The 21,986-nt window shown below is 46.2% G+C and overlaps 12 non-coding genes across 12 annotated transcripts; all 12 read left to right on the top strand.

Moving 5' to 3' along the window:
• The first annotated feature begins 161 nt into the window (after positions 1–161).
• Positions 162–235, top strand: TRNAN-GUU (transfer RNA asparagine (anticodon GUU)). The gene has a single exon. It is a non-coding gene; the product is annotated as a tRNA-Asn (tRNA).
• Positions 236–2,793: 2,558 nt separating this feature from the next.
• TRNAW-CCA (transfer RNA tryptophan (anticodon CCA)) lies at positions 2,794–2,865 on the top strand. Its single transcript has one exon. It is a non-coding gene; the product is annotated as a tRNA-Trp (tRNA).
• A 1,790-nt stretch (positions 2,866–4,655) lies between these two features.
• Positions 4,656–4,729, top strand: TRNAN-GUU (transfer RNA asparagine (anticodon GUU)). Its single transcript has one exon. It is a non-coding gene; the product is annotated as a tRNA-Asn (tRNA).
• Positions 4,730–5,042: 313 nt separating this feature from the next.
• Positions 5,043–5,114, top strand: TRNAW-CCA (transfer RNA tryptophan (anticodon CCA)). The gene has a single exon. It is a non-coding gene; the product is annotated as a tRNA-Trp (tRNA).
• A 4,027-nt stretch (positions 5,115–9,141) lies between these two features.
• TRNAN-GUU (transfer RNA asparagine (anticodon GUU)) lies at positions 9,142–9,215 on the top strand. Its single transcript has one exon. It is a non-coding gene; the product is annotated as a tRNA-Asn (tRNA).
• A 313-nt stretch (positions 9,216–9,528) lies between these two features.
• Positions 9,529–9,600, top strand: TRNAW-CCA (transfer RNA tryptophan (anticodon CCA)). The gene has a single exon. It is a non-coding gene; the product is annotated as a tRNA-Trp (tRNA).
• Positions 9,601–11,765: 2,165 nt separating this feature from the next.
• TRNAW-CCA (transfer RNA tryptophan (anticodon CCA)) lies at positions 11,766–11,837 on the top strand. The gene has a single exon. It is a non-coding gene; the product is annotated as a tRNA-Trp (tRNA).
• Positions 11,838–13,627: 1,790 nt separating this feature from the next.
• On the top strand, positions 13,628–13,701 carry TRNAN-GUU (transfer RNA asparagine (anticodon GUU)). Its single transcript has one exon. It is a non-coding gene; the product is annotated as a tRNA-Asn (tRNA).
• A 313-nt stretch (positions 13,702–14,014) lies between these two features.
• TRNAW-CCA (transfer RNA tryptophan (anticodon CCA)) lies at positions 14,015–14,086 on the top strand. Its single transcript has one exon. It is a non-coding gene; the product is annotated as a tRNA-Trp (tRNA).
• A 1,789-nt stretch (positions 14,087–15,875) lies between these two features.
• On the top strand, positions 15,876–15,949 carry TRNAN-GUU (transfer RNA asparagine (anticodon GUU)). The gene has a single exon. It is a non-coding gene; the product is annotated as a tRNA-Asn (tRNA).
• Positions 15,950–18,107: 2,158 nt separating this feature from the next.
• Positions 18,108–18,181, top strand: TRNAN-GUU (transfer RNA asparagine (anticodon GUU)). Its single transcript has one exon. It is a non-coding gene; the product is annotated as a tRNA-Asn (tRNA).
• A 2,163-nt stretch (positions 18,182–20,344) lies between these two features.
• Positions 20,345–20,418, top strand: TRNAN-GUU (transfer RNA asparagine (anticodon GUU)). The gene has a single exon. It is a non-coding gene; the product is annotated as a tRNA-Asn (tRNA).
• The last annotated feature ends 1,568 nt before the right edge of the window (positions 20,419–21,986 follow it).

The following is a 21,986-nucleotide window of genomic DNA, read 5'->3' as shown; positions in this document are numbered from 1 at the left end:
TTCTACTAAATCCCCTGTATTTGTGGATTAGGGGAGGTAGGGAAGTGCTTGATACCCTGATTTGCTGTGGGAAATAGAGCTATTTTAGAAATATTTTCAGGTTGCCTGGGAAGCATAAGCAAACAGCACACCAATCAGGCCCCAGTGTAAGCACTGCATGAGTCTCTGTGGCGCAATCGGTTAGCGCGTTCGGCTGTTAACCGAAAGGTTGGTGGTTCAAGCCCACCCAGGGACGATGCATTTTGGCTCAAAAAATCAGCGTGACCAACTATGAACTTCTGTTTACCTCTCGCAGGTCTCGTCTGCTGACGTCCAAAAAATCCAATAAACTGCAAGCAATTCTTCTCGCTTGCTTTAGTTTTTCAAAACTTGCCATTCAATTCATAAACATCAAGACTTCATGGGAAGGGTTTGGCTGCAGCGTGTACTGATGCACAGAAGGAAGCTATCCTAGCCAGTCTACCTAAAGAAGCAATGAGGCTCTGCAGGTGCATGTACGTCTCCTACCTTTATTCTGTCATCAGACACACCAGGTGGATTGCCACAAGGAGCTCGTGGCGCAATGGTAGCGCGTCTGACTCCAGATCAAAAGGTTGTGTGTTCAAATCACGTCGGGGTCATACTTCCTTTTCCCACTCTGAAATACAAAATTGCTCTTCAGTATCTCGTTATTTCAACCTGACTGCATCTTTGTGCTCTGGGCCTAGTTGTTCTGGCGTTTCGAATGTAAGCTTTGCAGCAGGGAAGTTTCATATTGACTGACACCCATGAAGGACATGGTCAACCTTTAAAGCAGGCCAATCTCTATGTTTTACTGGATGCAGCAGAAGTATTTCCTCTTTACCATCTCTTCAAGTGGGCCTGACTGATGTGCTGTTTTGTGCACGCTACGTGGGCTTTGTAAAGCATACCTCTGTCATTTGCATGGCCTCCTAGCGCTGTCAATATTTTCGTGTAATCGCTGAATGCTGCACTGTCCTGGGAACTCTAGGTGTGACTAAAGGATATATGTTGGGGCCCCGAAAGGGGGTCGGCAGTCTAGTGGCAATGGGCATCACTTTGCAGTTTGGGTTTGTGAGTTCAGGTACCGGTCTGGTGTCGGAAACCTGTAAGCGCCCTCCCAATCAACTGTCGGTCCTGGATTGTGAGGATTTCCCCTTATACTGGTCTCAGTAGACACATTTCCATTTTACTTTTTCACTCTCGCATTGCCTATTTCTCTCTCTCTCATAGATACATTATAGACAAGAGAGACATTGTCAGCGAGAGGGCTTCACAGCACCTTCCCCCTTTCCCTAAGTGCATTGCAAGGGGCTCTGGGAGGCGTGCACATTTGTCTGAAACACAAAGATCCCCTAGCAATAAAAAGCGTAGGTCCCTAGTTTGCATTTCTTAGAATTTGAGGTGACACTCAGAGTTGTCTCGGGCGTGACTGTACCTTTCATAGGAGATGTGCTAATCCCCAAACCCTCTTCCTTTGTCCCAGTAATCTGTCTTAGTGCCTCTAGCAAGTTGTTTTCTGAAACAAAGCTTACCTGAACATCCTGTAAAATTGGTAACTTTTCAGTAGCAGTAAAGTGCAGTATATAGCATTCCTGTTGCGCACAGCATCTAGATCCAAAAATTGCTTACTCTACCCCAGAAATTAGAATTCACCCAGTCAAACAGAGGGATCTATAAAGAGCATGGCAAGTAGTTAACATAAGCTACTTCCCCCAAGTTCTCTTGGTGCACTATGCTGCCCTCTTTTAACAGAAGAATGCAACTGCAGGTCTTGCTTCTCAGCAAGGTACCTACATATAGAATCCTTGGTGCACTCTTGCTAAATCTGCTGGAATGTGTCTTCTATTGTGCCCAAGGTGGTTGTGTATTTGGGGACTCAGGGAAGCAAGGGAGCAGTCTAATGCACTGCAGTGCTAAGAGAGGCATGCCTTTTTAGAAAAAAGTTCAGGTTTTCTGCCAATCAGAAAAAAATAGCAATGTAATCAGGCCAAAGGCAGAACACACATGCCAGTGAGTCTCTGTGGCGCAATTGGTTAGCGCGTTCGGCTGTTAACCGAAAAGACGCTGCTGTTTTGGGCACAAAGACACAGAGTGTTCCACTTAGTAAACCTGAGTCATTTCTCCCGTGTTCTCTGGGTTCAGCCTACTGTCCCCTTTTAACACAAGTGCGCAACTGTGGCTTTCTCCTCATAGCAAGTTATGCCTACACAGAGGGCATTTGGTGCACTGTTGATGGGCTCTGTCCTCTACTAAATCCCCTGTGTTTGTGTATTAGGGGAGGTAGGGAAGTGCTTGATACCCTGATTTGCTGTGGGAAATAGAGCTATTTTAGAAATATTTTCAGGTTGCCTGGGAAGCATAAGCAAACAGCACACCAATCAGGCCCCAATGTAAGCACTGCATGAGTCTCTATGGCGCAATCGGTTAGCGCGTTCGGCTGTTAACCAAAAGGTTGGTGGTTCAAGCCCACCGAGGGACGATGCATTTTGGGTCAAAAATTCAGCGTGACCAACTATGAACTTCTGTTTACCTCTCGCAGGTCTCGTCTGCTGACGTCCAAAAAATCCAATAAACTGCAAGCAATTCTTCTCGCTTGCTTTAGTTTTTCAAAACTTGCCATTCAATTCATAAACATCAAGACTTCATGGGAAGGGTTTGGCTGCAGCGTGTACTGATGCACAGAAGGAAGCTATCCTAGCCAGTCTACTTAAAGAAGCAATGAGGCTCTGCAGGTGCATGTACGTCTCCTACCTTTATTCTGTCATCAGACACACCAGGTGGACTGCCAAGGACCTCGTGGCGCAATGGTAGCGCGTCTGACTCCAGATCAGAAGGTTGCGTGTTCAAATCACGTCGGGGTCATATTTGCTTTTCCCACTCTGAAATACAAAATTGCTCTTCAGTATCTCGTTATTTCAACCTGACTGCATCTTTGTGCTCTGGGCCTAGTTGTTCTGGCGTTTCGAATGTAAACTTTGCAGCAGGGAAGTATCATATTGACAGACACCCATGAAGGACATGGTCAACCTTTAAAGCAGGCCAATCTCTATGTTTTACTGGATGCAGCAGAAGTATTTCCTCTTTACCATCTCTTCAAGTGGGCCTGACTGATGTGCTGTTTTGTGTACGCTACGTGGGCTTTGTAAAGCATACCTCTGCCATTTGCATGGCCTCCTAGCGCTGTCAATATTTTCGTGTAATCGCTGAATGCTGCACTGTCCTGGGAACTCTAGGTGTGACTAAAGGATACATGCTGGGGCCCCGAAAGGGGGTCGGCAGTCTAGTGGCAATGCCCATCACTTTGCAGTTTGGGTTTGTGAGTTCAGGTACCGGTCTGGTGTCGGAAACCTGTAAGCGCCCTCCCAATCAACTGTCGGTCCTGGATTGTGAGGATTTCCCCTTATACTGGTCTCAGTAGACACATTTCCATTTTACTTTTTCACTCTCGCATTGCCTATTTCTCTCTCTCTCATAGATACATTATAGACAAGAGAGACATTGTCAGCGAGAGGGTTGCACAGCACCTTCCCCCATTTCCCTAAGTGCATTGCATGGGGCTCTGGGAGGCGTGCACATTTGTCTGAAACACAAAGATCCACTGGCAATTAAAAGCGTAAGGCCCTGGTTCGCATTTCTTAGAATTTGAGGTGGCACTCAGAGTTGTCTCGGGCGTGACTGTACCTTTCATAGGAGATGTGCTAATCCCCAAACCCTCTTCCTTTGTCCCAGTAATCTGTCCTAGGGCCTCTAGCAAGTTGTTTTCTGAAACAAAGCTTACCTGAACATCCTGTAAAATTGGTAACTTTTCAGTAGCAGTACAGTGCATTATATAGCATTCCTGTTGCGCACAGCATCTAGATCCAAAAATTGCTTACTCTACCCCAGAAACTAGAATTCACCCAGTCAAACAGAGGGATCTATAAAGAGCATGGCAAGTAGTTAACATAAGCTACTTCCCCCAAGTTCTCTTGGTGCACTCTGCTGCCCTCTTTTAACAGAAGAATGCAACTGCAGGTCTTGCTTCTCAGCAAGGTACCTACATATAGAAACCTTGGTGCACTCTTGCTAAATCTGCTGGAATGTGTCTTCTATTGTGCCCAAGGTGGTTGTGTATTTGGGGACTCAGGGAAGCAAGGGAGCAGTCTAATGCACTGTAGTGCTAAGAGAGGCATGGCTTTTTCAGAAAAAAGTTCAGGTTTTCTGCCAATCAGAAAAAAATAGCAATGCAATCAGGCCAAAGGCAGAACACACATGCCAGTGAGTCTCTGTGGCGCAATTGGTTAGCGCGTTCGGCTGTTAACCGAAAAGACGCTGCTGTTTTTGGCACAAAGACACAAAGTGTTCCACTCAGTAAACCTGAGTCATTTCTCCCGTGTTCTCTGGGTTCATCCTACTGTCCCCTTTTAACACAAGTGCGCAACTGTGGCTTTCTCCTCATAGCAAGTTATGCCTACACAGAGGACATTTGGTGCACTGTTGATGGGCTCTGTCCTCTACTAAATCCCCTGTGTTTGTGGATTAGGGGAGGTAGGGAAGTGCTTGATACCCTGATTTGCTGTGGGAAATAGAGCTATTTTAGAAATATTTTCAGGTTGCCTGGGAAGCATAAGCAAACAGCACACCAATCAGGCCCCAGTGTAAGGACTGCATGAGTATCTGTGGCGCAATCGGTTAGCGCGTTCGGCTGTTAACCGAAAGGTTGGTGGTTCAAGCCCACCCAGGGACGATGCATTTTGGCTCAAAAATTCAGCATGACCAACTATGAACTTCTGTTTACCTCTCGCAGGTCTCGTCTGCTGACGTCCAAAAAATCCAATAAACTGCAAGCAATTCTTCTCGCTTGCTTTAGTTTTTCAAAACTTGCCATTCAATTCATAAACATCAAGACTTCATGGGAAGGGTTTGGCTGCAGGGTGTACTGATGCACAGAAGGAAGCTATCCTAGCCAGTCTACTTAAAGAAGCAATGAGGCTCTGCAGGTGCATGTACGTCTCCTACCTTTATTCTGTCATCAGACACACCAGGTGGACTGCCACAAGGACCTCGTGGCGCAATGGTAGCGCGTCTGACTCCAGATCAGAAGGATGCGTGTTCAAATCACGTCGGGGTCATATTTGCTTTTCCCACTCTGAAATACAAAATTGCTCTTCAGTATCTCGGTATTTCAACCTGACTGCATCTTTGTGCTCTGGGCCTAGTTGTTCTGGCGTTTCGAATGTAAGCTTTGCAGCAGGGAAGTATCATATTGACAGACACCCATGAAGGACATGGTCAACCTTTAAGCAGGCCAATCTCTATGTTTTACTGGATGTAGCAGAAGTATTTCCTCTTTACCATCTCTTCAAGTGGGCCTGACTGATGTGCTGTTTTGTGCACGCTACGTGGGCTTTGTAAAGCATACCTCTGCCATTTGCATGGCCTCCTAGCGCTGTCAATATTTTCGTGTAATCGCTGAATGCTGCACTGTCCTGGGAACTCTAGGTGTGACTAAAGGATATATGCTGGGGCCCCGAAAGGGGGTTGGCAGTCTAGTGGCAATGCCCATCACTTTGCAGTTTGGGTTTTTGAGTTCAGGTACCGGTCTGGTGTCGGAAACCTGTAAGCGCCCTCCCAATCAACTGTCGGTCCTGGATTGTGAGGATTTCCCCTTATACTGGTCTCAGTAGACACATTTCCATTTTACTTTTTCACTCTCGCATTGCCTATTTCTCTCTCTCTCATAGATACATTATAGATAAGAGAGCCATTGTCAGCGAGAGGGCTTCACAGCACCTTCCCCCATTTCCCTAAGTGCATTGCAAGGGGCTCTGGGAGGCGTGCACATTTGTCTGAAACACAAAGATCCACTGGCAATAACAAGCGTAGGACCCTAGTTCGCATTTCTTAGAATTTGAGGTGGCACTCAGAGTTGTCTCGGGCGTGACAGTACCTTACATAGGAGATGTGCTAATCCCCAAACCCTCTTCCTTTGTCCCACTAATCTGTCCTAGGGCCTCTAGCAAGTTGTTTTCTGAAACAAAGCTTACCTGAACATCCTGTAAAATTGGTAACTTTTCAGTAGCAGTACAGTGCAGTATATAGCATTCCTGTTGCGCACAGCATCTAGATCCAAAAATTGCTTATTCTACCCCAGAAATTAGAATTCACCCAGTCAAACAGAGGGATCTATAAAGAGCATGGCAAGTAGTTAACATAAGCTACTTCCCCCAAGTTCTCTTGGTGCACTCTGCTGCCCTCTTTTAACAGAAGAATGCAACTGCAGGTCTTGCTTCTCAGCAAGGTACCTACATATAGAAACCTTGGTGCACTCTTGCTAAATCTGCTGGAATGTGTCTTCTATTGTGCCCAAGGTGGTTGTGTATTTGGGGACTCAGGGAAGCAAGGGAGCAGTCTAATGTACTGCAGTGCTAAGAGAGGCATGCCTTTTTCAGAAAAAAGTTCAGGTTTTCTGCCAATCAGAAAAAAATAGCAATGCAATCAGGATAAAGGCAGAAAACACATGTCAGTGAGTCTCTGTGGCGCAATTGGTTAGCGCGTTCGGCTGTTAACCGAAAAGACGCTGCTGTTTTTGGCACAAAGACACAGAGTGTTCCACTTAGTAATCCTGAGTCATTTCTCCCGTGTTCTCTGGGTTCAGCCTACTGTCCCCTTTTAACACAAGTGCGCAACTGTGGCTTTCTCCTCATAGCAAGTTATGCCTACACAGAGGACATTTGGTGCACTGTTGATGGGCTCTGTCCTCTACTAAATCCCCTGTGTTTGTGGATTAGGGGAGGTAGGGAAGTGCTTGATACCCTGATTTGCTGTGGGAAATAGAGCTATTTTAGAAATGTTTTCAGGTTGCCTGGGAAGCATAAGCAAACAGCACACCAATCAGGCCCCAGTGTAAGCACTGCATGAGTCTCTGTGGCGCAATCGGTTAGCGCGTCCTGCTGTTAACCGAAAGGTTGGTGGTTCAAGCCCACCCAGGGACGATGCATTTCCGCTCAAAAATTCAGCTTGATCAACTATGAACTTCTGTTTACCTCTCGCAGGTCTCGTCTGCTGACGTCCAATAAACTGCAAGCAATTCTTCTCGCTTGCTTTAGTTTTTCAAAACTTGCCATTCAATTCATAAACATCAAGACTTCATGGGAAGGGTTTGGCTGCAGCGTGTACTGATGCACAGAAGGAAGCTATCCTAGCCAGTCTACTTAAAGAAGCAATGAGGCTCTGCAGGTGCATGTACGTCTCCTACCTTTATTCTGTCATCAGACACACCAGGTGGACTGCAAAGGACCTCGTGGCGCAATGGTAGCGCGTCAAACTCCAGATCGGAAGGTTGCGTGTTCAAATCACGTCGGGGTCATGTTTGCTTTTCCCACTCTGAAATACAAAATTGCTCTTCAGTATCTCGGTATTTCAACCTGACTGCATCTTTGTGCTCTGGGCCTAGTTGTTCTGGCGTTTCGAATGTAAGCTTTGCAGCAGGGAAGTATCGTATTGACAGACACCCATGAAGGACATGGTCAACCTTTAAAGCAGGCCAATCTCTATGTTTTACTGGATGCAGCAGAAGTATTTCCTCTTTACCATCTCTTCAAGTGGTCCTGACTGATGTGCTGTTTTGTGCACGCTACCTGGGCTTTGTAAAGCATACCTCTGCCATTTGCATGGCCTCCTAGCGCTGTCAATATTTTCGTGTAATCGCTGAATGCTGCACTGTCCTGGGAACTCTAGGTGTGACTAAAGGATATATGCTGGGGCCCCGAAAGGGGGTCGGCAGTCTAGTGGCAATGCCCATCACTTTGTAGTTTGGGTTTGTGAGTTCAGGTACCGGTCTGGTGTCGGAAACCTGTAAGCGCCCTCCCAATCAACTGTCGGTCCTGGATTGTGAGGATTTCCCCTTATACTGGTCTCAGTAGACACATTTCCATTTTACTTTTTCACTCTCGCATAGCCTATTTCTCTCTCTCTCATAGATACATTATAGACAAGAGAGACATTGTCAGCGAGAGGGCTTCACAGCACCTTCCCCCATTTCCCTAAGTGCATTGCAAGGGGCTCTGGGAGGCGTGCACATTTGTCTGAAACACAAAGATCCACTGGCAATAAAAAGCGTAGGACCCTAGTTCGCATTTCTTAGAATTTGAGGTGGCACTCAGAGTTGTCTCGGGCGTGACTGTACCTTACATAGGAGATGTGCTAATCCCCAAACCCTCTTCCTTTGTCCCAGTAATCTGTCCTAGGGCCTCTAGCAAGTTGTTTTCTGAAACAAAGCTTACCTGAACATCCTGTAAAATTGGTAACTTTTCAGTAGCAGTACAGTGCAGTATATAGCATTCCTGTTGCGCACAGCATCTAGATCCAAAAATTGCTTATTCTACCCCAGAAATTAGAATTCACCCAGTCAAACAGAGGGATCTATAAAGAGCATGGCAAGTAGTTAACATAAGCTACTTCCCCCAAGTTCTCTTGGTGCACTCTGCTGCCCTCTTTTAACAGAAGAATGCAACTGCAGGTCTTGCTTCTCAGCAAGCTACCTACATATAGAAACCTTGGTGCACTCTTGCTAAATCTGCTGGAATGTGTCTTCTATTGTGCCCAAGGTGGTTGTGCATTTGGGGACTCAGGGAAGCAAGGGAGCAGTCTAATGCACTGCAGTGCTAAGAAAGGCATTCCTATTTCAGAAAAAAGTTCAGGTTTTCTGCCAATCAGAAAAAAATAACAATGCAATCAGGATAAAGGCAGAAAACACATGTCAGTGAGTCTCTGTGGCGCAATTGGTTAGCGCGTTCGGCTGTTAACCGAAAAGACGCTGCTGTTTTTGGCACAAAGACACAGAGTGTTCCACTTAGTAATCCTGAGTCATTTCTCCCGTGTTCTCTGGGTTCAGCCTACTGTCCCCTTTTAACACAAGTGCGCAACTGTGGCTTTCTCCTCATAGCAAGTTATGCCTACACAGAGGAAATTTGGTGCACTGTTGATGGGCTCTGTCCTCTACTAAATCCCCTGTGTTTGTGGATTACGGGAGGTAGGGAAGTGCTTGATACCCTGATTTGCTGTGGGAAATAGAGCTATTTTAGAAATATTTTCAGGTTGCCTGGGAAGCATAAGCAAACAGCACACCAACCAGGCCCCAGTGTAAGCACTGCATGAGTCTCTGTGGCGCAATCGGTTAGCGCGTTCGGCTGTTAATCGAAAGGTTGGTGGTTCAAGCCCACCCAGGGACGATGCATTTTGGCTCAAAAATTCAGCATGACCAACTATGAACTTCTGTTTACCTCTCGCAGGTCTCGTCTGCTGACGTCCAAAAAATCCAATAAACTGCAAGCAATTCTTCTCGCTTGCTTTAGTTTTTCAAAACCTGCCATTCAATTCATAAACATCAAGACTTCATGGGAAGGGTTTGGCTGCAGCGTGTACTGATGCACAGAAGGAAGCTATCCTAGCCAGTCTACCTAAAGAAGCAATGAGGCTCTGCAGGTGCATGTACGTCTCCTACCTTTATTCTGTCATCAGACACACCAGGTGGATTGCCACAAGGACCTCGTGGCGCAATGGTAGCGTATCTGACTCCAGATCAGAAGGTTGTGTGTTCAAATCACGTCGGGGTCATACTTCCTTTTCCCACTCTGAAATACAAAATTGCTCTTCAGTATCTCGTTATTTCAACCTGACTGCATCTTTGTGCTCTGGGCCTAGTTGTTCTGGCGTTTCGAATGTAAACTTTGCAGCAGGGAAGTATCATATTGACAGACACCCATGAAGGACATGGTCAACCTTTAAAGCAGGGCAATCTCTATGTTTTACTGGATGCAGCAGAAGTATTTCCTCTTTACCATCTCTTCAAGTGGGCCTGACTGATGTGCTGTTTTGTGCACGCTACGTGGGCTTTGTAAAGCATACCTCTGCCATTTGCATGGCCTCCTAGCGCTGTCAATATTTTCGTGTAATCGCTGAATGCTGCAGTGTCCTGGGAACTCTAGGTGTGACTAAAGGATATATGTTGGGGCCCCGAAAGGGGGTCGGCAGTCTAGTGGCAATGCCCATCACTTTGCAGTTTGGGTTTGTGAGTTCAGGTACCGGTCTGGTGTCGGAAACCTGTAAGCGCCCTCCCAATCAACTGTCGGTCCTGGATTGTGAGGATTTCCCCTTATACTGGTCTCAGTAGACACATTTCCATTTTACTTTTTCACTCTCGCATTGCCTATTTCTCTCTCTCTCATAGATACATTATAGACAAGAGAGACATTGTCAGCGAGAGGGCTTCACAGCACCTTCCCCCATTTCCCTAAGTGCATTGCATGGGGCTCTGGGAGGCGTGCACATTTGTCTGAAACACAAAGATCCACTGGCAATAAAAGGCGTAGGACCCCAGTTCGCATTTCTTAGAATTTGAGGAGGCACTCAGAGTTGTCTCGGGCGTGACTGTACCTTTCATAGGAGATGTGCTAATCCCCAAACCCTCTTCCTTTGTCCCAGTAATCTGTCCTAGGGCCTCTAGCAAGTTGCTTTCTGAAACAAAGCTTACCTGAACATCCTGTAAAATTGGTAACTTTTCAGCAGCAGTACAGTGCAGTATATAGCATTCCTGTTGCGCACAGCATCTAGATCCAAAAATTGCTTATTCTACCCCAGAAATTAGAATTCACCCAGTCAAACAGAGGGATCTATAAAGAGCATGGCAAGTAGTTAACATAAGCTACTTCCCCCAAGTTCTCTTGGTGCACTCTGCTGCCCTCTTTTAACAGAAGAATGCAACTGCAGGTCTTGCTTCTCAGCAAGGTACCTACATATAGAAACCTTGGTGCACTCTTGCTAAATCTGCTGGAATGTGTCTTCTATTGTGCCCAAGGTGGTTGTGTATTTGGGGACTCAGGGAAGCAAGGGAGCAGTCTAATGTACTGCAGTGCTAAGAGAGGCATGCCTTTTTCAGAAAAAAGTTCAGGTTTTCTGCCAATCAGAAAAAAATAGCAATGCAATCAGGATAAAGGCAGAAAACACATGTCAGTGAGTCTCTGTGGCGCAATTGGTTAGCGCGTTCGGCTGTTAACCGAAAAGACGCTGCTGTTTTTGGCACAAAGACACAGAGTGTTCCACTTAGTAATCCTGAGTCATTTCTCCCGTGTTCTCTGGGTTCAGCCTACTGTCCCCTTTTAACACAAGTGCGCAACTGTGGCTTTCTCCTCATAGCAAGTTATGCCTACACAGAGGGCTTTGGTGCACTGTTGATGGGCTCTGTCCTCTACTAAATCCCCTGTGTTTGTGGATTAGGGGAGGTAGGGAAGTGCTTGATACCCTGATTTGCTGTGGGAAATAGAGCTATTTTAGAAATGTTTTCAGGTTGCCTGGGAAGCATAAGCAAACAGCACACCAATCAGGCCCCAGTGTAAGCACTGCATGAGTCTCTGTGGCGCAATCGGTTAGCGCGTCCTGCTGTTAACCGAAAGGTTGGTGGTTCAAGCCCACCCAGGGACGATGCATTTCCGCTCAAAAATTCAGCTTGATCAACTATGAACTTCTGTTTACCTCTCGCAGGTCTCGTCTGCTGACGTCCAATAAACTGCAAGCAATTCTTCTCGCTTGCTTTAGTTTTTCAAAACTTGCCATTCAATTCATAAACATCAAGACTTCATGGGAAGGGTTTGGCTGCAGCGTGTACTGATGCACAGAAGGAAGCTATCCTAGCCAGTCTACTTAAAGAAGCAATGAGGCTCTGCAGGTGCATGTACGTCTCCTACCTTTATTCTGTCATCAGACACACCAGGTGGACTGCAAAGGACCTCGTGGCGCAATGGTAGCGCGTCTGACTCCAGATCGGAAGGTTGCGTGTTCAAATCACGTCGGGGTCATGTTTGCTTTTCCCACTCTGAAATACAAAATTGCTCTTCAGTATCTCGGTATTTCAACCTGACTGCATTTTTGTGCTCTGGGCCTAGTTGTTCTGGCGTTTCGAATGTAAGCTTTGCAGCAGGGAAGTATCGTATTGACAGACACCCATGAAGGACATGGTCAACCTTTAAAGCAGGCCAATCTCTATGTTTTACTGGATGCAGCAGAAGTATTTCCTCTTTACCATCTCTTCAAGTGGTCCTGACTGATGTGCTGTTTTGTGCACGCTACCTGGGCTTTGTAAAGCATACCTCTGCCATTTGCATGGCCTCCTAGCGCTGTCAATATTTTCGTGTAATCGCTGAATGCTGCACTGTCCTGGGAACTCTAGGTGTGACTAAAGGATATATGCTGGGGCCCCGAAAGGGGGTTGGCAGTCTAGTGGCAATGCCCATCACTTTGTAGTTTGGGTTTGTGAGTTCAGGTACCGGTCTGGTGTCGGAAACCTGTAAGCGCCCTCCCAATCAACTGTCGGTCCTGGATTGTGAGGATTTCCCCTTATACTGGTCTCAGTAGACACATTTCCATTTTACTTTTTCACTCTCGCATTGCCTATTTCTCTCTCTCTCATAGATACATTATAGACAAGAGAGACATTGTCAGCGAGAGGGCTTCACAGCACCTTCCCCCATTTCCCTAAGTGCATTGCAAGGGGCTCTGGGAGGCGTGCACATTTGTCTGAAACACAAAGATCCACTGGCAATAAAAAGCGTAGGACCCTAGTTCGCATTTCTTAGAATTTGAGGTGGCACTCAGAGTTGTCTCGGGCGTGACTGTACCTTACATAGGAGATGTGCTAATCCCCAAACCCTCTTCCTTTGTCCCAGTAATCTGTCCTAGGGCCTCTAGCAAGTTGTTTTCTGAAACAAAGCTTACCTGAACATCCTGTAAAATTGGTAACTTTTCAGTAGCAGTACAGTGCAGTATATAGCATTCCTGTTGCGCACAGCATCTAGATCCAAAAATTGCTTATTCTACCCCAGAAATTAGAATTCACCCAGTCAAACAGAGGGATCTATAAAGAGCATGGCAAGTAGTTAACATAAGCTACTTCCCCCAAGTTCTCTTGGTGCACTCTGCTGCCCTCTTTTAACAGAAGAATGCAACTGCAGGTCTTGCTTCTCAGCAAGCTACCTACATATAGAAACCTTGGTGCACTCTTGCTAAATCTGCTGGAATGTGTCTTCTATTGTGCCCAAGGTGGTTGTGCATTTGGGGACTCAGGGAAGCAAGGGAGCAGTCTAATGCACTGCAGTGCTAAGAAAGGCATTCCTTTTTCAGAAAAAAGTTCAGGTTTTCTGCCAATCAGAAAAAAATAACAATGCAATCAGGATAAAGGCAGAAAACACATGTCAGTGAGTCTCTGTGGCGCAATTGGTTAGCGCGTTCGGCTGTTAACCGAAAAGACGCTGCTGTTTTTGGCACAAAGACACAGAGTGTTCCACTTAGTAATCCTGAGTCATTTCTCCCGTGTTCTCTGGGTTCAGCCTACTGTCCCCTTTTAACACAAGTGCACAACTGTGGCTTTCTCCTCATAGCAAGTTATGCCTACACAGAGGAAATTTGGTGCACTGTTGATGGGCTCTGTCCTCTACTAAATCCCCTGTGTTTGTGGATTAGGGGAGGTAGGGAAGTGCTTGATACCCTGATTTGCTGTGGGAAATAGAGCTATTTTAGAAATATTTTCAGGTTGCCTGGGAAGCATAAGCAAACAGCACACCAACCAGGCCCCAGTGTAAGCACTGCATGAGTCTCTGTGGCGCAATCGGTTAGCGCGTTCGGCTGTTAATCGAAAGGTTGGTGGTTCAAGCCCACCCAGGGACGATGCATTTTGGCTCAAAAATTCAGCATGACCAACTATGAACTTCTGTTTACCTCTCGCAGGTCTCGTCTACTGACGTCCAAAAAATCCAATAAACTGCAAGCAATTCTTCTCGCTTGCTTTAGTTTTTCAAAACTTGCCATTCAATTCATAAACATCAAGACTTCATGGGAAGGGTTTGGCTGCAGCGTGTACTGATGCACAGAAGGAAGCTATCCTAGCCAGTCTACTTAAATAAGCAATGAGGCTTTGCAGGTGCATGTACGTCTCATACCTTTATTCTGTCATCAGACACACCAGGTGGACTGCCACAAGGACCTCGTGGCGCAATGGTAGCGCGTCTGACTCCAGATCAGACGGTTGCGTGTTCAAATCACGTCGGGGTCATATTTGCTTTTCCCACTCTGAAATATAAAATTGCTCTTCAGTATCTCGTTATTTCAACCTGACTGCATCTTTGTGCTCTGGGCCTAGTTGTTCTGGCGTTTCGAATGTAAGCTTTGCAGCAGGGAAGTATCATATTGACAGACACCCATGAAGGACATGGTCAACCTTTAAAGCAGGCCAATCGCTATGTTTTACTGGATGCAGCAGAAGTATTTCCTCTTTACCATCTCTTCAAGTGGGCCTGACTGATGTGCTGTTTTGTGCACGCTACGTGGGCTTTGTAAAGCATACCTCTGCCATTTGCATGGCCTCCTAGCGCTGTCAATATTTTCGTGTAATCGCTGAATGCTGCAGTGTCCTGGGAACTCTAGGTGTGACTAAAGGATATATGTTGGGGCCCCGAAAGGGGGTCGGCAGTCTAGTGGCAATGCCCATCACTTTGCAGTTTGGGTTTGTGAGTTCAGGTACCGGTCTGGTGTCGGAAACCTGTAAGCGCCCTCCCAATCAACTGTCGGTCCTGGATTGTGAGGATTTCCCCTTATACTGGTCTCAGTAGACACATTTCCATTTTACTTTTTCACTCTCGCATTGCCTATTTCTCTCTCTCTCATAGATACATTATAGACAAGAGAGACATTGTCAGCGAGAGGGCTTCACAGCACCTTCCCCCATTTCCCTAAGTGCATTGCATGGGGCTCTGGGAGGCGTGCACATTTGTCTGAAACACAAAGATCCACTGGCAATAAAAGGCGTAGGACCCCAGTTCGCATTTCTTAGAATTTGAGGAGGCACTCAGAGTTGTCTCGGGCGTGACTGTACCTTTCATAGGAGATGTGCTAATCCCCAAACCCTCTTCCTTTGTCCCAGTAATCTGTCCTAGGGCCTCTAGCAAGTTGCTTTCTGAAACAAAGCTTACCTGAACATCCTGTAAAATTGGTAACTTTTCAGTAGCAGTACAGTGCAGTATATAGCATTCCTGTTGCGCACAGCATCTAGATCCAAAAATTGCTTACTCTACCCCAGAAATTAGAATTCACCCAGTCAAACAGAGGGATCTATAAAGAGCATGGCAAGTAGTTAACATAAGCTACTTCCCCCAAGTTCTCTTGGTGCACTCTGCTGCCCTCTTTTAACAGAAGAATGCAACTGCAGGTCTTGCTTCTCAGCAAGGTACCTACATATAGAATCCTTGGTGCACTCTTGCTAAATCTGCTGGAATGTGTCTTCTATTGTGCCCAAGGTGGTTGTGTATTTGGGGACTCAGGGAAGCAAGGGAGCAGTCTAATGCACTGCAGTGCTAAGAGAGGCATGCCTTTTTCAGAAAAAAGTTCAGGTTTTCTGCCAATCAGAAAAAAATAGCAATGCAATCAGGCCAAAGGCAGAACACACATGCCAGTGAGTCTCTGTGGCGCAATTGGTTAGCGCGTTCGGCTGTTAACCGAAAAGACGCTGCTGTTTTGGGCACAAAGACACAGAGTGTTCCACTCAGTAAACCTGAGTCATTTCTCCCGTGTTCTCTGGGTTCAGCCTACTGTCCCCTTTTAACACAAGTGCGCAACTGTGGCTTTCTCCTCATAGCAAGTTATGCCTACACAGAGGGCTTTGGTGCACTGTTGATGGGCTCTGTCCTCTACTAAATCCCCTGTGTTTGTGGATTACGGGAGGTAGGGAAGTGCTTGATACCCTGATTTGCTGTTGGAAATAGAGCTATTTTAGAAATATTTTCAGGTTGCCTGGGAAGCATAAGCAAACAGCACACCAATCAGGCCCCAGTGTAAGCACTGCATGAGTCTCTGTGGCGCAATCGGTTAGCGCGTTCGGCTGTTAACCGAAAGGTTGGTGGTTCAAGCCCACCCAGGGACGATGCATTTTGGCTCAAAAATTCAGCATGACCAACTATGAACTTCTGTTTACCTCTCGCAGGTCTCGTCTGCTGACGTCCAAAAAATCCAATAAACTGCAAGCAATTCTTCTCGCTTGCTTTAGTTTTTCAAAACTTGCCATTCAATTCATAAACATCAAGACTTCATGGGAAGGGTTTGGCTTCAGCGTGTACTGATGCACAGAAGGAAGCTATCCTAGCCAGTCTACTTAAAGAAGCAATGAGGCTCTGCAGGTGCATGTACGTCTCCTACCTTTATTCTGTCATCAGACACACCAGGTGAACTGCCGCAAGGACCTCGTGGCGCAATGGTAGCGCGTCTGACTCCAGATCAGAAGCGTCGGGGGCATATTTGCTTTTCCCACTCTGAAATATAAAATTGCTCTTCAGTATCTCGTTATTTCAACCTGACTGCATCTTTGTGCTCTGGGCCTAGTTGTTCTGGCATTTCGAATGTAAGCTTTGCAGCAGGGAAGTATCATATTGACAGACACCCATGAAGGACATGGTCAACCTTTAAAGCAGGCCAATCTCTATGTTTTACTGGATGCAGCAGAAGTATTTCCTCTTTACCATCTCTTCAAGTGGGCCTGACTGATGTGCTGTTTTGTGCACGCTACGTGGGCTTTGTAAAGCATACCTTTGCCATTTGCATGGCCTCCTAGCGCTGTCAATATTTTCGTGTAATCGCTGAATGCTGCACTGTCCTGGGAACTCTAGGTGTGACTAAAGGATATATGCTGGGGCCCCGAAAGGGGGTCGGCAGTCTAGTGGCAATGCCCATCACTTTGCAGTTTGGGTTTGTGAGTTCAGGTACCGGTCTGGTGTCGGAAACCTGTAAGCGCCCTCCCAATCAACTGTCGGTCCTGGATTGTGAGGATTTCCCCTTATACTGGTCTCAGTAGACACATTTCCATTTTACTTTTTCACTCTCGCATTGCCTATTTCTCTCTCTCTCATAGATACATTATAGACAAGAGAGACATTGTCAGCGAGAGGGTTGCACAGCACCTTCCCCCATTTCCCTAAGTGCATTGCATGGGGCTCTGGGAGGCGTGCACATTTGTCTGAAACACAAAGATCCACTGGCAATAAAAAGCGTAGGTCCCTAGTTTGCATTTCTTAAAATTTGAAGTGACACTCAGAGTTGTCTCGGGCGTGACTGTACCTTTCATAGGAGATGTGCTAATCCCCAAACCCTCTTCCTTTGTCCCAGTAATCTGTCTTAGTGCCTCTAGCAAGTTGTTTTCTGAAACAAAGCTTACCTGAACATCCTGTAAAATTGGTAACTATTCAGTAGCAGTACAGTGCAGTATATAGCATTCCTGTTGCGCACAGCATCTAGATCCAAAAATTGCTTACTCTACCCCAGAAATTAGAATTCACCCAGTCAAACAGAGGGATCTATAAAGAGCATGGCAAGTAGTTAACATAAGCTACTTCCCCCAAGTTCTCTTGGTGCACTCTGCTGCCCTCTTTTAACAGAAGAATGCAACTGCAGGTCTTGCTTCTCAGCAAGGTACCTACATATAGAATCCTTGGTGCACTCTTGCTAAATCTGCTGGAATGTGTCTTCTATTGTGCCCAAGGTGGTTGTGTATTTGGGGACTCAGGGAAGCAAGGGAGCAGTCTACTGCACTGCAGTGCTAAGAGAGGCATGCCTTTTTCAGAAAAAAGTTCAGGTTTTCTGCCAATCAGAAAAAAATAGCAATGCAATCAGGCCAAAGGCAGAACACACATGCCAGTGAGTCTCTGTGGCGCAATTGGTTAGCGCGTTCGGCTGTTAACCGAAAAGACGCTGCTGTTTTTGGCACAAAGACACAGAGTGTTCCACTCAGTAAACCTGAGTCATTTCTCCCGTGTTCTCTGGGTTCAGCCTACTGTCCCCTTTTAACACAAGTGCGCAACTGTGGCTTTCTCCTCATAGCAAGTTATGCCTACACAGAGGACATTTGGTGCACTGTTGATGGGCTCTGTCCTCTACTAAATCCCCTGTGTTTGTGGATTAGGGGAGGTAGGGAAGTGCTTGATACCCTGATTTGCTGTGGGAAATAGAGCTATTTTAGAAATATTTTCAGGTTGCCTGGGAAGCATAAGCAAACAGCACACCAATCAGGCCCCTGTGTAAGAACTGCATGAGTCTCTGTGGCGCAATCGGTTAGCGCGTTCGGCTGTTAACCGAAAGGTTGGTGGTTCAAGCCCACCCAGGGACGGTGCATTTTGGCTCAAAAATTCAGCGTGACCAACTATGGACTTCTGTTTACCTCTCGCAGGTCTCGTCTGCTGACGTCCAAAAAATCCAATAAACTGCAAGCAATTCTTCTCGCTTGCTTTAGTTTTTCAAAACTTGCCATTCAATTCATAAACATCAAGACTTCATGGGAAGGGTTTGGCTGCAGCGTGTACTGATGCACAGAAGGAAGCTATCCTAGCCAGTCTACTTAAAGAAGCAATGAGGCTCTGCACGTCTCCTACCTTTATTCTGTCATCAGACACACCAGGTGGATTGCCACAAGGACCTCGTGGCGCAATGGTAGCGTCTGACTCCAGATCAGAAGGTTGTGTGTTCAAATCACGTCGGGGTCATACTTCCTTTTCCCACTCTGAAATACAAAATTGCTCTTCAGTATCTCGTTATTTCAACCTGACTGCATCTTTATGCTCTGGGCCTAGTTGTTCTGGCGTTTCGAATGTAAGCTTTGCAGCAGGGAAGTATCATATTGACAAACACCCATGAAGGACATGGTCAACCTTTAAAGCAGGCCAATCTCTATGTTTTACTGGATGCAGCAGAAGTATTTCCTCTTTACCATCTCTTCAAGTGGGCCTGACTGATGTGCTGTTTTGTGCACGCTACGTGGGCTTTGTAAAGCATACCTCTGCCATTTGCATGGCCTCCTAGCGCTGTCAATATTTTCGTGTAATCGCTGAATGCTGCACTGTCCTGGGAAATCTAGGTGTGACTAAAGGATATATGCTGGGGCCCCGAAAGGGGGTCGGCAGTCTAGTGGCAATGCCCATCACTTTGCAGTTTGGGTTTGTGAGTTCAGGTACCGGTCTGGTGTCGGAAAACTGTAAGCGCCCTCCCAATCAACTGTCGGTCCTGGATTGTGAGGATTTCCCCTTATACTGGTCTCAGTAGACACATTTCCATTTTACTTTTTCACTCTCGCATTGCCTATTTCTCTCTCTCTCATAGATACATTATAGACAAGAGAGACATTGTCAGCGAGAGGGTTGCACAGCACCTTCCCCCATTTCCCTAAGTGCATTGCATGGGGCTCTGGGAGGCGTGCACATTTGTCTGAAACACAAAGATCCACTGGCAATAAAAAGCGTAGGTCCCTAGTTTGCATTTCTTAAAATTTGAAGTGACACTCAGAGTTGTCTCGGGCGTGACTGTACCTTTCATAGGAGATGTGCTAATCCCCAAACCCTCTTCCTTTGTCCCAGTAATCTGTCTTAGTGCCTCTAGCAAGTTGTTTTCTGAAACAAAGCTTACCTGAACATCCTGTAAAATTGGCAACTATTCAGTAGCAGTACAGTGCAGTATATAGCATTCCTGTTGCGCACAGCATCTAGATCCAAAAATTGCTTACTCTACCCCAGAAATTAGAATTCACCCAGTCAAACAGAGGGATCTATAAAGAGCATGGCAAGTAGTTAACATAAGCTACTTCCCCCAAGTTCTCTTGGTGCACTCTGCTGCCCTCTTTTAACAGAAGAATGCAACTGCAGGTCTTGCTTCTCAGCAAGGTACCTACATATAGAATCCTTGGTGCACTCTTGCTAAATCTGCTGGAATGTGTCTTCTATTGTGCCCAAGGTGGTTGTGTATTTGGGGACTCAGGGAAGCAAGGGAGCAGTCTAATGCACTGCAGTGCTAAGAGAGGCATGCCTTTTTCAGAAAAAAGTTCAGGTTTTCTGCCAATCAGAAAAAAATAGCAATGCAATCAGGCCAAAGGCAGAACACACATGCCAGTGAGTCTCTGTGGCACAATTGGTTAGCGCGTTCGGCTGTTAACCGAAAAGACGCTGCTGTTTTTGGCACAAAGACACAGAGTGTTCCACTCAGTAAACCTGAGTCATTTCTCCCGTGTTCTCTGGGTTCAGCCTACTGTCCCCTTTTAACACAAGTGCGCAACTGTGGCTTTCTCCTCATAGCAAGTTATGCCTACACAGAGGACATTTGGTGCACTGTTGATGGGCTCTGTCCTCTACTAAATCCCCTGTGTTTGTGGATTAGGGGAGGTAGGGAAGTGCTTGATACCCTGATTTGCTGTGGGAAATAGAGCTATTTTAGAAATATTTTCAGGTTGCCTGGGAAGCATAAGCAAACAGCACACCAATCAGGCCCCTGTGTAAGAACTGCATGAGTCTCTGTGGCGCAATTGGTTAGCGCGTTCGGCTGTTAACCGAAAGGTTGGTGGTTCAAGCCCACCCAGGGACGGTGCATTTTGGCTCAAAAATTCAGCGTGACCAACTATGGACTTCTGTTTACCTCTCGCAGGTCTCGTCTGCTGACGTCCAAAAAATCCAATAAACTGCAAGCAATTCTTCTCGCTTGCTTTAGTTTTTCAAAATTTGCCATTCAATTCATAAACATCAAGACTTCATGGGAAGGGTTTGGCTGCAGCGTGTACTGATGCACAGAAGGAAGCTATCTTAGCCAGTCTACTTAAAGAAGCAATGAGGCTCTGCAGGTCCATGCACGTCTCCTACCTTTATTCTGTCATCAGACACACCAGGTGGACTGCCACAAGGACCTCCTGGCGCAATGGTAGCGCGTCTGACCCCAGATCAGAAGGTTGTGTGTTCAAATCACGTCGGGGTCATACTTCCTTTTCCCACTCTGAAATACAAAATTGCTCTTCAGTATCTCGTTATTTCAACCTGACTGCATCTTTGTGCTCTGGGCCTAGTTGTTCTGGGGTTTCGAATGTAAACTTTGCACCAGGGAAGTATCATATTGACAGACACCCATGAAGGACATGGTCAAGCTTTAAAGCAGGCCAATCTCTATGTTTTACTGGATGCAGCAGAAGTATTTCCTCTTTACCATCTCTTCAAGTGGGCCTGACTGATGTGCTGTTTTGTGCACGCTACGTGGGCTTTGTAAAGCATACCTCTGCCATTTGCATGGCCTCCTAGCGCTGTCAATATTTTCGTGTAATCGCTGAATGCTGCACTGTCCTGGGAACTCTAGGTGTGACTAAAGGATATATGCTGGGGCCCCGAAAGGGGGTCGGCAGTCTAGTGGCAATGCCCATCACTTTGCAGTTTCGGTTTGTGAGTTCAGGTACCGGTCTGGTGTCGGAAACCTGTAAGCGCCCTCCCAATCAACTGTCGGTCCTGGATTGTGAGGATTTCCCCTTATACTGGTCTCAGTAGACACATTTCCATTTTACTTTTTCACTCTCGCATTGCCTATTTCTCTCTCTCTCATAGATACATTATAGACAAGAGAGACATTGTCAGCGAGAGGGTTGCACAGCACCTTCCCTCATTTCCCTAAGTGCATTGCAAGGGGCTCTGGGAGGCGTGCACATTTGTCTGAAACACAAAGATCCACTGGCAATAAAAAGCGTAGGTCCCTAGTTTGCATTTCTTAGAATTTGAGGCGGCACTCAGAGTTGTCTCGGGCGTGACTGTACCTTTCATAGGAGATGTGCTAATCCCCAAACCCTCTTCCTTTGTCCCAGTAATCTGTCTTAGTGCCTCTAGCAAGTTGTTTTCTGAAACAAAGCTTACCTGAACATCCTGTAAAATTGGTAACTTTTCAGTAGCAGTACAGTGCAGTATATAGCATTCCTGTTGCGCACAGCATCTAGATCCAAAAATTGCTTACTCTACCCCAGAAATTAGAATTCACCTAGTCAAACAGAGGGATCTATAAAGAGCATGGCAAGTAGTTAACATAAGCTACTTCCCCCAAGTTCTCTTGGTGCACTCTGCTGCCCTCTTTTAACAGAAGAATGCAACTGCAGGTCTTGCTTCTCAGCAAGGTACCTACATATA

The sequence above is a fragment of the Ambystoma mexicanum genome, chromosome 11 (assembly GCF_040938575.1).
Source record: "Ambystoma mexicanum isolate Mex_15411 chromosome 11, UKY_AmexF1_1, whole genome shotgun sequence".
In the NCBI taxonomy this organism is placed as follows: Eukaryota; Metazoa; Chordata; class Amphibia; order Caudata; family Ambystomatidae; genus Ambystoma; species Ambystoma mexicanum.
Note: the sequence above shows the minus strand (reverse complement) of the source record. Positions and strands in the feature narration are given on the sequence as shown.